The sequence below is a fragment of the Lepisosteus platostomus genome, chromosome 2 (genome assembly GCF_059453375.1).
Source record: "Lepisosteus platostomus isolate fLepPlt1 chromosome 2, fLepPlt1.hap1, whole genome shotgun sequence".
NCBI classification, from domain to species: domain Eukaryota; kingdom Metazoa; phylum Chordata; class Actinopteri; order Semionotiformes; family Lepisosteidae; genus Lepisosteus; species Lepisosteus platostomus.
In genome coordinates, this window is record NC_142612.1 from 80,145,043 (window position 1) to 80,151,042 (window position 6,000).

The 6,000-nt window shown below is 43.5% G+C and overlaps 1 protein-coding gene across 1 annotated transcript in view; it reads right to left on the minus strand.

The window, feature by feature from the left end:
• The window catches only part of nlgn1 (neuroligin 1), a 226,984-nt gene extending 221,567 nt beyond the window's left edge, over nucleotides 1–5,417 (minus strand). The window contains exon 1 of the mRNA XM_088621663.1: nucleotides 4,403–5,417. The gene's annotated coding sequence lies outside the window, so the exon portion shown is untranslated. The remainder of the gene's footprint in view (nucleotides 1–4,402) is intronic.
• Nucleotides 5,418–6,000: the final 583 nt, after the last annotated feature.

Genomic DNA, 6,000 nt, shown 5'->3' on the forward strand with positions numbered 1-6,000 from the left:
TCAAAAGCAATAACAATCAAGCTGGAAAGAGGACGAAAGTGATGGCAGCAGAGGGGTTCGTTTTAATGCAGCTTCAGAGCCATTGTAACGAGATTCGATGCCAATTAAAGCATCGCCTGCAATGAATTATCTGTGCCACTCAGAGTGAATGGGACCCAGCTAATGCATCTAGAGCACATTTACAAACAGATGTTAATATGCAATGAGCAGGAACAGCCAAGCAAATGAAAAGCAGGAACAGCCTCAGCTGCCACACTGAAGAGCTCATGCAGAAGCAATTGACCATTATTAACCAGAGTTTCACAGACAAGTGAGTATCCTTATCTCTTCTACTGAGAACTGCAAATACGTAACATTTTTGAAATCGTTGTTACAATTGGATGGATTCCCCCCCCCCCCCCCCGTTACAACAAATGTAAAAAATAATCAAATGTTTTAGAAAATAAAAGAATGCAGGAAAGAAAATGTCAAAGCGCAATGATTTTGCAAGCGTAACAACAAGTGTTCAGAGACAAACCTGCAGCCCAGTGGCAGAGGGATGATTAATGATCATAGGGGCTCCAAGAGTGAACCCCTGCTGGTTAGCATACAGCACTCCTCCGTGTGCACCAGGCTGTACAAAACTTCCTGGACTGTGCACACGAACACACGGGCAGAAGCCATGGGGCTCCATCTGGGACGACAGGTTCCCAAGAAATACAGTAAATGTTTAACGAAAGCTGTCCTTAGAAGAACTCGTGACAGCAGAGGGGAGATGGGGCTCCTTAGTAGACTGCTCTGAAGAGGCTGTGCCTTCAACAAGCAAAACTGGAAAAGCTCATACGTGTTCATTTGTAGACACTGTACTTAAACACCTGCTCACATCAGTCCAGCTACAGAATGCATTTTGAACACAGTGCATGTAAAACCCCTAATCGGTTATTACTACACATCCAAAGCAAAGCCATGTACTGTACTTCGGTATTAAAGGCTGAATTCTGTAATTGGTTTCAAGGCACCCTGTAGATTATGGTCATTATTTCCCTTAAAACATGTACATACATCTTTAACAGGTTGTTTTCTGTGCGACTGCTCTCTGTATTAAAACATGGCTTCACCCAGTGAAATCGAGGGGTGGAACAGATGTAAAGGCCTAGTCACAGTGAGCACACCTGCCTTCTACAGGCTGTAACAGAACAAGAATAGAACTAAGCAAGTCACAGGATTGCTGTTGAAATATCAATTATTACCAAGGAATCAGGAGGAGACTGTTTTATTCAATATCTTTTCTTCCTACAGACATTCATTTCAGACTCCCAACAGGTCTCCTGCTGTCACGACATGATGCTTTTTTTCTCTTTCAGCTCCTTGCAGCTGTTTAAAACCATTCCCATCAGACTGAATACAGTAGCTCACCAGGCATCTTTCCAGATGTTTCACGTAAATAGGGGGGACCACGCTGTAGGCCAACACTGTTTCTCAACAGGCCTGGGCTCGAGAATGGTAAAGCTCGATGTGCTGCAGCTTTTGCAGTTGCATTCATTTAAAAGCAGCCCTCACAAATAAAACACTTGTATCCATTCGATGCAAAGCCTCAGCATCCAGAAATACTGTCAGTCCTTTAGCATTTGATGGTAAGTTTCCAAATACTAATTCTCAGCACCCGGCTCACTTCCACACCTGCCTGGACAACTGGGTCCCTAGACAATCCAAAACCAATCACATTTCAAACTGTTGACAAACTGCACTCTCTTTAATGAGCAGTTTGCCATTTCATGGCCACACTCCCAGACGGAGAGAGAAAATTTGAAATGCAAACAGGGCAACAGATGTTGCTTCTGAGAAGGTTAGAGGACTTGAGCAACGTTAAACGGCGGGAATACATTTTAAAATCCAGGAGGTCACTGAAAACAACTCCAACTGGCTCTGCTAATTGCGAGGTATTAACTGCGCCTTTCAGCTTTCGCTGCAAGTACTGAAGTGTGTACACACCGCAGCAAGCCCCGGTAGAGACAGAACGTCATCATGTCAAGGAAAAAACAAAGGAGTCCTGATTGGTCATGCAGCTCGGGCTGCATACAACTGCTTTCCATAGCAAGGATAACATTTTGACATACAGTAAATGTTATATTTTCCTAATATTCCTTTGTAACAGACGTTCAAGTCACATGGCATGTCATTTATTTCTTTTTGATAAAATCAATATACGAGTATCAAAAGTTTAGAACATGGACAAAAACTACAAAACAATTAACCTCATGTCAATATATGGAAATGCATACATTATACTTCATTTATTTACAGATTAAGACACTGTAGTTTTTTGTGCTTACAGTGCTAGCGGAGGCATCCGTGAACCAGAAACCACGGCCCGGTAACTGTCTGCAATCACGTTGTCTAATTGCACAGCTGGTGACTATTATACATATAAGGCGACTAATTACGTTCCTCGTGGAACATGCAAACAGTCCAACACGCTTCCAGCGAGAGGCAGGCAAAGACTGCGCCGGCTTTTCTCTCTCAATGCCCGCTGATGCAGCGTCCAAAATGAGCGAAAATAAAAAATTTCCTACATCTCGGAGTCGGCAAGGTACTGTCCTCGAGAACACAGGCCACAGTCGTCCGCTCCATAGTGGGATGCTCATCGGCAGAAATAGATATTTCTCTATTATATACATCATAAACATCAAGTCAAAGCAGTTTGAAAATACAATTTATATTCATGTTTTGTATGGGAATTCTACACTGCAGGCCGCTCCAGAAACCGGCTGGAAGAAATCCCTTTCTCCTAGCCGCGGATTTTATTCATGAAGCGTTTTCTGCGAATCGTGTCACCATCATTTCGTTAGAAGGCAATAAACGTCCCTATAAACCATGAAATTTGCTCAGGAATGGCAAATACGAGCACAGAAGCTATAAATCGAGCCGTATGCACTGTGGTATAATGCATTATAACTTTTATTTATGTTATTCTGTAAAAAAAAAGTGTCGGGAATTTACTGCACGTTAACCTCTTCGAGAAGTTGGCTCGATGCTCATCTTTCGCGTCTCTCGGCTCCGGACACAGACCCCGACAGATTCTCTCTGCAGCACATACTGCTTCCAAACCAACTGTAACGCACCGGGGTAAACTGGGAATTTGCTTTGACGTAACCGTGAATCAGACGAATATTTTGTATAAACCGATGTACTGTGCTTCCTGGTTTTTACATATATGGAATACATGCAGCATGATTATTCTCCAAACAGATGCCTTAAAGTACGAAGATGACACCAATGCTGTACTTTTGTTGTACCTTTGTCCGAAATATATATATATATTTGTAACGGAACTTCAATTAGAATTAGCGCTGTCAGTTGTGTAACACGTTGAACAAGCTGGCCAAGAGAAATTTGAGCTCTTCTGCCACCTGCAGGTTATTCCTACAGGTCGATTATTTAAGGTGAGATTAACAGTGAGTTTACAATGAGCTACTTAACCTCTGATAATACACGACGATTTGTTTCAAATTCCTGTTCAGTCTGTTAATATAATCTGACAAAGCTTTAAGAATCGGCATATTTTCCAGAGTCAAACGTGAGTCAAAATAACTTAGGGTTTATACTTAGAACACGTACTTCACAAAACGCTCATGATTGTAATTCCTATCGTTTGTATAAATTATGCTTTTTTTTCCGTTTGCCGTTTCAAGTTTATACTTCATTTTACTCCTCAGATTTAACCTCGTGAAAGCAGCCACTACCGGAAAGGGGCTGTATATAGGAAGATTACAGACAAGACCATATCACTCGCACCCGGAGATCGCGCGGTGTGAGTGAGCCCTGAAGGAATCACCGCTTTCCAAAGGGGAAACCGGGAGAGAGAATTTGCGCGAAGCAGCTTTCCGTCACCTGGAGAGGAACGCAAGAGACCGCGAGTTTGTCAGACTGGCGGCTGTGAACAATGTCGGCTGTTGCTGCCGCAAACACGGTCTAAAAAGGGGTTCTCGGGGTGTAAGCCGGGGCTCAGGGCTCATCTCAAAGTGCTCACTACACGCCTTGTCAATTTCTTTTAAAAGTTCACGGAGCTACTAGCTGGATTGGCACTCTGGGCTGGAGCGCTCCTTCTCCTGGTAATGCACTGAATATAAAATCACAAATGCGTGCCAAGCCTTCGGGAGAGCGATACACTATACATCCTTTGTGCCTAGTGTCAGGAAACGCAAAGGGAATTCACAGATTTGCACACATTAAAAAAAGAACTGAGCCCAGCACTTTATTCAACCCTTTTCATTCATTTTTTTACGCATTTGTGCTATGGTATCTTCTCGGTGAAAAGGAGCTTTGTAAGACACCCACGCGTTAGAAATCAGCCACAGTACCCTCACGTAGTCCTCCTTCAACGCAACGGCATTAGATTAGGAAATAAAGGATCAAATCTTACCTCTTTAAAAACTTTAAAGAAGTGTTCAGCTCTGGGGCTTTTAGGAATGCAATGATTTACAGTGTTGGTTCAATCCAAATACACAGCCGTAATCTCAGGGAAAGAGAAATAAAATCACGGATAAGGTCACTGGAGAGGTGTATTCCAGCCTCTTCAACGCGCCGTGGAGGCGAAGACTTGTACCTGCGTTTAAATTTCATTTATTCTCTCGCGGTGCGCCAGCACGCCTGGACAGGTCGACAGGAAATCCACGATGTCGTTTTAATTACCAGACATCCCGCGCAGCCGCGTGAAATACTGAATTAGCCACGCATACGCCTTGAAACGCTATTAACACAGCGCGGGTTACTGGTGAAGAGGGGGCGGGTGTGGGTGTCAAGTGGCAAAGGATGAGATTTCTTTTCCTTGTCTCTTACGACGCCGTCAAGATTTCCCGATACCGTTAAGGGTGGAGAGTTCGTGTTTCTCTAGCTAAATAGGTAGCAAGAGGACGCACAGTGGAGGCATACAGCATCTCTCCTTCCTTCTTGTAGACGCCAGCAACACGCCAAATGTTAGACCTCCGGATCCCAAGTTGAATAAAAACCTTTCCTCAGCTCTCGCAGGCACGATCAGCGGCTCTGCGCCGGCCGGCGGTGAAAAGCTGGGACTCTGAGCAGAGACAGTGATGGGGTCCGAGCTGGGCGCGCGTCAGACATGACGTTTAAAAGGGGGAAGAGATCTCACATGAAGCTTGTTGAAATGATGCAGCGACGGGCGGTTGGGGTTCAGAGAAAGCGTATCTTACCAAGTCACTTGTACAACCGACGGTGCCAATTGCGCATCTCCGTCCTGACGGAGGTAATTCCTCTCCTCCACTGGCTTGAGCTGGACTGCAGAGCGTTGCGTGCCGCAGGAAAGATTTAAGTTTTGGGGATGATAAAGGGGAAAAGCATCGTCGGTATAAATCGAAAACTTGAAAGAAAGCCGCATCTCTCAGCTTCACGAGTACTAGTAACTGAGAGCAACGCGCTGTCTTCTTCCGTGTGCATCCGTCTGCTTTATTAAAATAAGGACTTTATGACTCACTTCACCCCCTTTAATATAACACGGTGGAAGAAATGCGTGCACTTGATTTAGTTTCTTCTGACGTGGCTTTGGGTCCCGCACACTACATTAAGCAGCGAGGTGCGCGCAATAGGTAATTAATTGGTTTGGAGCCATTAACTGTGGTGTAGTTTAACAAGTTGCTGTACAATCCCAATAAAAATATGAAATAAATATACCAGCAACAGCTCTGCGGTTAGCTCGGCTCACACGTCCGCTTTGTTAAGATCAATCAGGTTTCTAAAGTTTAATTGGTTAATTGTATCTTAAATTCCGGTAAATTGCCTCCTTATTTTTCATATCCACTTGTAAAAAGACCGGGCTAAAATCGCCAGGTTATTACTCAGTTTTTCTTAACTTTTCAGGGTAATTATATTTGACATGATGAAAAGAACCTAAATATACTAAACGTTTTTTAACAATCACTTTTTTTTTCAGTTGTGGGTTTACCATAAATATTTAACGTAAGAGGATATTTTGAAAAGGAGAAACTTCAGTTTCTGAAAGACTCG